Source organism: Cebus imitator, unplaced genomic scaffold (genome assembly GCF_001604975.1).
Source record: "Cebus imitator isolate Cc_AM_T3 unplaced genomic scaffold, Cebus_imitator-1.0 Scaffold189, whole genome shotgun sequence".
Lineage (NCBI taxonomy): Eukaryota > Metazoa > Chordata > Mammalia > Primates > Cebidae > Cebus > Cebus imitator.
The window spans coordinates 1,140,353-1,149,885 of NW_016107504.1; positions in this window are offsets into that span (position 1 = coordinate 1,140,353).

Below are 9,533 nucleotides of genomic sequence, written 5' to 3' on the forward strand. Positions count from 1 at the left end.
GGGGACTCCCTGGGGCCATCTCTAGGTTTTAATCACCTCCTGAGGTGATTCTTTTTTTTCCCCCCCCATTTATTTATTTTATTGCATTTTAGGTTTGGGGGTACATGTGAAGAACATGCAAAATTGTTGCATAGGTACACACGTGAGGTGATTCTAATGTGTAGCCACAGTTAAGAAGTGGCAGTCGTAGATGGTCCATTTGTTTGTATCTTTTCATGTCACCCAAAATGTGGAGCTTCACTCTCTTCCTTAATCTCATCCAAATAACCTTTCACCCAGAGAAATGTGTGTAGAAGGCTTAGCAGAAACAAAATGATTTACCTTGCAGCAGCACGAACAACTGAACATTTAAAGTTAGCAATCCTGGGCTGAAGACATCCCTTGGTCACTTTCTCAGTCAGGCTGTAGCCTTACACCCTGTGTTTCATTTCCCCTTTCTTCTCAATCTCCTCCTCTCCTCTCTGCTCTCTCTGCAACCTCTAACTCCTGTTTAATGTTACCACACAGCATTAAGCTCTTTCCTCCGTTGCCTTGGCTCCTGCCTACCCATGCTGTCAAGGCAAGCAGCTTATCAAAACCTTTTCCTAAAGACAGTCCCAGTTCCCTCCCTAAGAAGAATTCTGGTGCCAGCTTGTGAGATGGTTGAAATTTCACCCCAGATCCACATGATTTTGATAAGAACCCTGAATGGCCTCATCATTACATCTCCACTGGCTCTGAGAACCATCACAGCCGCATGCTCTGCTATTTCCGTCCAAAGAAACAGGGCCCAGATCTTGCAGGGGAGGCCCAAAGTTGGCAAAGCATTTGGAAAGTGACTGTCTGTGTATCCACTTGAGGGAGTCTTTGTGTACTTGTGGGTGTCTAGCCCTTATGGCTAATATTCAAATTTGGCCCATTTGCAGACTGACAGGACTTTCCCAAGTGCAGAGAAAAACATCCTTGACTCATGGCCTAAAAAATATATACAGATACCATTACCACAAAAGTATTTTGAGATGAAAATGTGATGTTTTCTTCAGTGGATATTTAGTGTGCATCAACATATGCCAGCTACTGGGCTAGGTGTTTTCGGTTTTATTGTGACCTGGCACTTTCAGTCCAGTGGGTTTTATTAATGTCCTTCTTAAACTCCTCTTCTTGAATTAAAAGGCACTCTCTGAGGGGCAAAAAACCACTTTAAGTCCTGAATCAAGAGCTTCTGTATGCTGGAAAGTCTCCTCAGCAAACAAGTGGGTTTCTCTATGTGGGCCTGAACATGTTATTTCCATGTGTGTGAAATGGTAACGTGTGGAAAGGCATCTGGTATGTACATAAGCCTTTCATGGGCCTGTCCATGATTTTCAAACTGGACTGTGTTTTCAAATCTAGCTGTAGATGAGGTCTATGATCATGACCCAAAGTGTATGTTTCTCAGATGATGCAAAGTCACTCCAGGTAGAGCAGTATTAGCTTGATTAGCATTTCCCAAATTGACTTTCATGGTACCCTGGATGTGAGGGATTAACAGGTACCATGGGGAGAAAAAGGTTTCTGGATACCAATGAGTTTGATGAATGCTGGGTTAGATAAGCTAAACTTTACTGCGGAGCCCTTAATATACTAATGAGGATCATGAATATCCAAGAGGACATTTCGAGCCTTGCCAAAGTGTGGTCTGAGGATGGCAACACAGGCATCACCTGGGAGCTTGCTAAAAATGCAGAATCTCAGGCCTCTACCTCAGATTTTCCAAGTCAAAACTGGCATGGTAACAACATTTTCAGGTGATATGTATGCACATTAAATTTTGAGACACACTAATTTAGAGTACACCACATTTCTCAAATGGTTTTGCCCATGGATCCCTTTTATGAAGTCTCCCATGGGACTAGTGTTCCCTGGAACATACTTTGGGGAACTACCACAGCTAGAAACCCTTTCACAGGAGTTTTCATTGTTTTGGAGACTGTAGAAAGACACTAGCGGCTGGGCATGGTGGCTTACTCCCGTAATCCCAGCACTTTGGGAGACCAAGGCAGGAGAATGACCTGAGCCCAGGAGTTCAAGACCAGCCTGGGCAACATAATGCGACTCCCATCTCTACAACAACAACAACGAATTATCGTGGTGTGATGGTACATGCTTGTAGTCCCAGATGCTGGGGAGGCTGAGGCAGGAGGAGTGCTTGCGTCAGAAAGATCAAGGCTGCAGAGAGCCGTGATTGCATCAGTGCACTCCAGCCTGGGTGACAAAGCTGGACCCTGTCTCAAAAAACAAAACAAAACAAAACAAAAACACTAGCTGAAGCAACATTTAGAATGTGGGAGACTGATTCATTATATGTTACCCAAAGACTCATTTTACAGAAGTTTCAAGTCTTCTGAATCTTGTATTACCAGAAAGTCTTCCTATATCCACTTGCTCCCAATTAACTTATTTCCTGGGGCATTTTAAAGCTGTGCCATGTCTCTGCCTCTTGGTTTGTTCTCTGGTTTAGATTAACCTGTTTGTTTCTTAAACCCAGCACCTTCTCCAGAGTACTAAAGCTCAAAATTCAAGCAGCTAAAGAATATTGCATGATCTCCTGCTGTAGAACATTAGAAAGACAGTTTTATAGAAACTGGGGAACTTTTCAGTCTAGTGTGTGCTGTTCGGTTAAGCTATAATTGTTTCTCTTTTAGGCCTTTAAGCTATTGTGCCAAACATCAAAATAACGTTAGCTCTTTTGTATTCATATCTCGCAACTCATTTGGGGGCATTATTAATATTTTATAAGAAAATTCTCATTTTTTTCATTCACATTTGTGATTTTCAAGTGTGTTGCTGCATTGCATTCATAAACATGATTTTTATTAAGTCTCAGGGCCCCATTTTTTTGGCCTCAGAGAAACACATCTTCAATTATATGTTAAAAGTTAAATGGGAAATAGGCTTTGATATGTGAAAATTCGATTTGCAAGAAACCTGTCCCGGATTCTTTCATTCTGTACGGTAAGGTGCTGCTGTGACCAAGCTCTGCTGTGCCAAAGCTCAAGAAAGCTCTCAGCAAGGTTTCTTGGAGATTGTCACCAAGCACCTTCCCAGTGGCCACGCTCTGTGGTTGGCCAAGATTGTCTGTTCAGAGTGCAGGCAGAAAAGGAAGATGAGCCAGCAGGAGGATACCTACAGATATGTGAAAGTGAAGAAGACTACACCATTAGCCCTTAGGGCTGGAAGGTCTACCAGTCCCAGAGGTCGCCTGCTATGCATTTATGCATTTGTAACAGTAATTCTTACCTCTCCTGCATTCTCATCAGAGCAGAAGCAACAAAGTATACGGGGAAGAGATTATGGAAATACCTTCCTTGAGTTGGATCTGGTGAGCCAAGTCTTCACTTGAATTTCCTACCTGTTCAGTGATGCTGGAAATGATACCATTCAGAGGCCCAATCAGCTTAAAGCTAAATGGAAACACGCCTAGTAAAGACAACCATTGATGCCAATGGTTTCTAACCTTTCTAAGTATCAAAACCCATCTGCAATGTTAAACGTTTAAGACACTTCCTACAGTCATGATTCTACTTGATTTTTTTTCTGTCTACTGACAATCTACAATTGATGTGTTCAAGAATTTTCCTTGCACAAAATCCACAGGCCTTTCAGGGGACTGAAGGTGCAGAGATTGTTCTCTGTAACTCGTACGTGGGTGTGGATGAGTAATAGTTGTCATTTCTTGACCAGTTTACTAAGTGCCAGGCACTGGGCACTGGCTTAGCACTTTACATACATTATCTCAATCCTCACAATACCTTTTTATTTCCATTTTACAGTTAAGAAAGTTGAGGCTCAAAAAAATAGATGATGTGCCTATCCAAAGGAAGTCATAGAGCTAATAAGTAGTGGAAACCGGAAGCAAGCCCAGATCTGTGGAACTCCCAGTTGTACTCTTTCTTCCTTAGGTTGGGGACTGGCTGTGATGGCAGAGAGCACTGCAGAAGCCCTGAATTCTGAGGGGGCAAATTGGCTCCTAAAGATTCAAAAAGGAAGGACTAGGGGATTGAGGATTGACAGGCATGCACATTTGCCTCATAATTTCACCTAGGACTAGCCCGGCAAGCAAGTGACATTAAGGTGGCCCTCAGCCCACCTGGAAATCTAATGACACAGCCTACTCCTGAATCGCTACACACACAACCATTCACATACATTGTCACAGACAAACTCTTTCAGCAACAGTGGCCTTCTTCACAGTCCTTGGTCTCCCCAGGCACATTCCATCTCTGGACCTTTGCACGTGCTACTCCTTGTGCCTGACAGGCTCTTGCCCCAGAGATCAACACGGCTGGCTCCCTCTCTTCCTTCAGCTCTTTGCTCAGTCACCACTTTCTCAGTGGGGCCTTTTCTGATCACCTTTTGTAAAATTGCAGCCACTCATCTCCAAACCTGTACCCTCTTTCCTTGCTGTATTTTTTCCAAAGCACTTATTCTCTGAACTATCTCATAACTTTGCCCATGTATTTATTTACTGTCTGTGTCTTCTCACTAGAAGGCAAGCTCCATTAGGACAGAAATGTTTTTTAAAATCTATTTCGTTCGCTGAGTATCCCTAGTGTATAAAACTGTTCTACACATAGTAGGATCTCAGTAAATATTTGCATGACGAGTGACAATATGCAGATAGCTGTAGACATGGCTTCCTACCCCTGCCATATCCACAGAGACACCCGGGGTCTTTGAGATAAAATAGAAGATGAGCAGATAAGAGGAATGTGTGACTTCATGGGTAAGAAGACATAGGGTGGGCATACTGTATGTACAAAATGTTCCTGGTCCTCAATCCGGCCAAACCACAGACCTATATTTTGGATTACTCTTCACAGCAACTTTGCTCTTAGTAAACACATAATGATCACAAACTAGTAAGAATGCAGTGCTATTTTAAAATAGAAATTTATTTTTGAAGATGTGACATCTGTCTAAAGTTTGGAAAATAGTGATACATACATGTGTGAGATGTTTCAAGATAGTACTTAAATGCCCAGTCTGGCATCTGTCAGCTAGAGTTTAATTTCCAGTGTTGCCTCTTCTCTGTGTGATCTTTAGCAAGTTGCTTAAACCTTTGTCTCAGTGACATTGTCTGCAAAAAGGGGCTAATGACAGTACCAAGCTGACAGAATTGTTGTGAAGATTCAGTGAGATACTTCATGTAGAGCTCATGTAAAGTGGCTGACCTGTAAATGCTCCCCAAATGGAAGCTGTTATCATCATCATCATCATTATCGTGGGTTATTATTGAGTCCACAAGCTATCCTTTCAGGCGTATGCATCCCTCTTGCAGTACTGCGTAGTACAGTCACTCAGGTCCTGGGCCTATACTTCTGGGAGCTGGTGCCACAGATATTAAGTGTTGCTGGAAGTCAAAGAAGATGAGTTGGTGCCTGGGTGAATAGGGGCCTGGGGATGGTGAGAATGGGAAGGTAGATAAGAGTGAGAGTGGCCATAGGCAGCATCTTGGAAGAAGGCTCCATGTACATATTCAGAAAGGAAGCCAGCAGCTGCATGGGAGGCCTTCTAGCACTTTTGAAATCTTCGCTTAGCTAAAGGTTAGTCAGGAAGACAGATAAAGATAGTTATTACCTAATGGCCCTGGTGTAAGTTTCAAGTGTTTTATCACCTCTGAGTGTTAGCTTTTTAAGCATGGTAAAGCCACTGTGATCATCACTGTGTCTGACAGTGCATTCCAGAAAGCACTCTGAGTTCCAGGTGGTAACCTATTAGTGGGAGGTTTGGGTCTCGGTGACTTGAATAGTTTCTCTGCAGTATTTCCTTGCACAGAGAGCTCCGCAGCTCTCCCCTACCCTCAGTGAAGACTCAACAAAGCTGTTCTGTGGGGCTGTAGCTGAAAGAGCCACAGCCACCTGAAGTCCTGGGGAGAGCTGAGCTGGGCAGCAGCAGTGGGTCGCCAGTGGGCAAGAATGATCTCTTCTTTGGCACTTCATTGCTGTGCCCTGCAGAGCAGGAAGCACAGGGTGGATTTACCACGGAGTTCAGCGAGCCCTGGTGGTTTGAGAGATCAAACAGGAATGAGGTCAAGGATGGAGCTCAGTATGGGAGTGGGAGGAGGAGTGGCCACCCCCTGAGGCTACACATTATTAGACAGGAACCAGTCCACCCGCAGAGAGAGCACACAAGCTGTGCCCATAGGCTGATTGATTTGATGAGGGAGTTGAGTACGTTCTGTGATTTTTGCTCAAAATGGGCAACAGAGCCAATTAAACTTCACCTTCCCGGGGCAGAAACTGGGAACCCCAGATTTTGGGTTTATTTTAGGAAGCTGATCTTTCTGGAAAAATAAAAAACTCTAGTGGCACTTGGCACCATGCCACAAAGAGGCTGCTTCTTCCTGACCTTCAGGTGGAAAACCAAACTCTTGTCCAGGTAAGGAGTTTTAATCCTCAAACCACGGGCCTTAAAGAAATACTTGTCAGACCTGTGCAAATCGGCTGAGGCCCCCTCCCCATTCCTCCTGGAAGCCTTGACTCCATTCTCGTCACCCTGCAGCAGACCATTTGTAACTGTCCAGTACCTTTCCAGGCCTGATGGGGAGTTCTGCTCAGGGGCCTTATTTGCATAGACAAATGCAGACTGACATCTGTCAGCTTAGCACCTCAAGCCAAGGATCTGGAGTGGTGACGGGCAACCTTCTGGGCAAATACCCTGGATATTGGATTCAAAAATGACAGTGTCAAATTGGGGCTAATTTGCATAGGCTTATCAGGTTAATTACTACAATGTCTCCAGGAACTTAAAAATCCTTGAATTCTTCCACAACCAGAATGCTCAGTCTGTTGCTATGAAACTTGGAGTGTAAATTACCATGAATACCATTAATCTGTTCACTAGGAGGTTAATTTGCAATTTGTTGGCAAATCACATGTGGGTCTTATAGCAAGAGTGTGGGTGGTGTTTTTGTGCCAACATGTGGCCCTGCTTGTGTTTCTGGATGTGTGTGTGTGCACATGCACGTGCATGTGGCATTGGGATTTGGCACTCTATGAGAACTCGTGTCCTGGGTTTTCTCACTGTTCTCCGACCTTACCTGGCTCCTCTGGCACATGCTGGGTCCTCGGTCACATTCTCATACTTAGAGGCTGCTATCGGAATACTTCTTGGCTCAGTGCCAGGCAGTTTAAGCGACATTAGCTCCTTCTGAAACAGGATTGCAAAAGTGTCCATTAATGCCTTAGAATCATCTGGCTTTTCAAAAAGATGCACTTTCCTGTTAATGGCTCTCAAGTTGTTTTTGCACACAAAGAGGCTGCTCCTGGCAAAGTAACTCGGATCGCTTAAAGGAAACATGACAGGGAAGGTGCCATGACATAGGAGATGGTGACCAGGACCACACTGGGTAGCAGTAGAAGGAAAAAGACTGCTAATCAGGGCTGAGGGGCTTCTGTGGCTACCTTGTGTTGTTAACGGAGGTGGCAGGGTTGCTGATACAAATCTCACCTAGCAGGCCGGGCGCGGTGGCTCACGCCTGTAATCCCAGCACTTTGGGAGGCCGAGGCGGGTGGATCACGAGGTCAAGAGATCGAGACCATCCTGGTCAACAAGGTGAAACCCCGTCTCTACTAAAAATACAAAACATTAGCTGGGCATGGTGGTGCGTGCCTGTAATCCCAGCTACTCAGGAGGCTGAGGCAGGAGAATTGCCTGAACCCAGGAGGCGGAGGTTGCGGTGAGCCGAGATCGCGCCATTGCACTCCAGCCTGGGTAACAAGAGCGAAACTCCGTCTCAAACAAAAAAAAAAAAAAAAAAAAAAAAAAAAAAAAAAAAAAAAAAAAAAAAAAAAAAAAAAAAAAAAAAAAAAAAAAAAAAAAATCTCACCTAGCTATATTTGCCTGGTCTTCCACATAAGACTGATACTTACAACGACTTGAAGAAAACCCTCTCCTAATTTAGGGGGCAGACTGTGGGGTATGACTGAATGGGCATTAGAACTTCACTCGCCCAGAAATAGCTCCCCAACTAGCATCCCAGTGCTGGAAATCCCCTTTAGATAGAGGCATTAGAGATCCAGATATGTTGGGAAGGAAGACCTAGTAAGAGAGCAGAGCTCAAGGGAATGGGGACATAAAACATTTTGATGCTCAGGAGGATCCCCAGGAAATTCTCAATGCTTTGGACACACCCTGCAAAACCTGGGGAATGAGGAGCACGTGGATCCATCACAGTGAGGGCTGTCCAAAGGAGAATGGGCCTGCTGAAAGTGGGAAAAGGCTCTGCAAATGGTCATGCCCACCTACTTTACAGGAGAGACTTAGAATAGGTCCAGGAGGAGTGCCGAGAATCTATGACATTGGTTTGAAGTACTTGGTGTGCCAGGTGGAAGCAGAAGTAGGAGGTCTGCTGGGATCCAGAAAGTGCCCCACCAAAATGTGGCTGCCAGGGTATCATCTTGAACCCTTTTCTTCCTCCACACATCCCTCCTCCCAGTTTCTTCAAAGAGCACTTACTCAGTACCTATTCTTGTGCCAGGGATATGGTGAACAAGACATATGTCCCACTAAAAAAGAAAAAGAAAAAAGACATATGTCCCACCCTGCCCTCAACAAACTCACATTCTAGTGAAAGGTAGCCTTTAAAATTAACTCTGCCTAAGGAGGCAGATAAGGTTCAGAGAGGGTTTCCCAGATAAGGTGAGCTAAGTCCAGAAGGATAAGTAGGAGGTTACCAGGTAAACAAGGTGGCAGAGGGCATTCTGGGTAAGGAAACAGCAAGTGTGGAAGTATGGAAGCCTGGAAGCCTGGTATGGTTCACATGAGAAAGGCAAAACTGACTTCTCCCTAGAGTAGGAAATGCCATCCTTCTAATAAAATGTCACCCAGAACCTCCATGATTGGCTCTAGAAGGAGTCTGTTTCAGTGGGAAAAAGCATCCGTAAGATTCCTCTTTCCTCATCACATTGACTCATCATGGGAGTGTCCATTAATAATCCACAGTATTGTTTAGATGAGGCTGAAACTTTCAGACAAAACCATATGTTAAAGGCTAAGGGATGACAAAAGGGAAATCAACATGGCATTTAATAATATTAAAAATAGCTAACATTTGTTAAGCACTTCCTCTGAGCCAGGCACGATTCTAAATATACATGTATGTGTATATATACTCATTTAATCCTTATAATAACCATAAAGTAGACATGATGCCTGTTTTACAGATGAGGACCAGGAAGCCAGACTAGACAACTGGTTTTAGAAAGTGTAGTTCAGTCATCTTCTGCTGCTGAGGTCCTCTGGGAACCCATTCCTCCCTCCCAACTCTGGGCCTGCCTCCACAAGCCAGAGACTGTCTCTAACCTCAGACATCTATAACTGCCCTCTGAAACACCAGTGCTCTGGGATGGGCAGGCGAAGCGTGAGGTGCCCAGCTTTTCCTCTCATCATGTTAAAGAGGTAATGGAAGGGAATGGAGGGGTGGGATTATGTACTCACTAGGGGAAGATCAAACGTATGCCCAAAAAATGTTCCATTTTCCTCTTCATAAAGAGTAAAAGAATAATCATTCT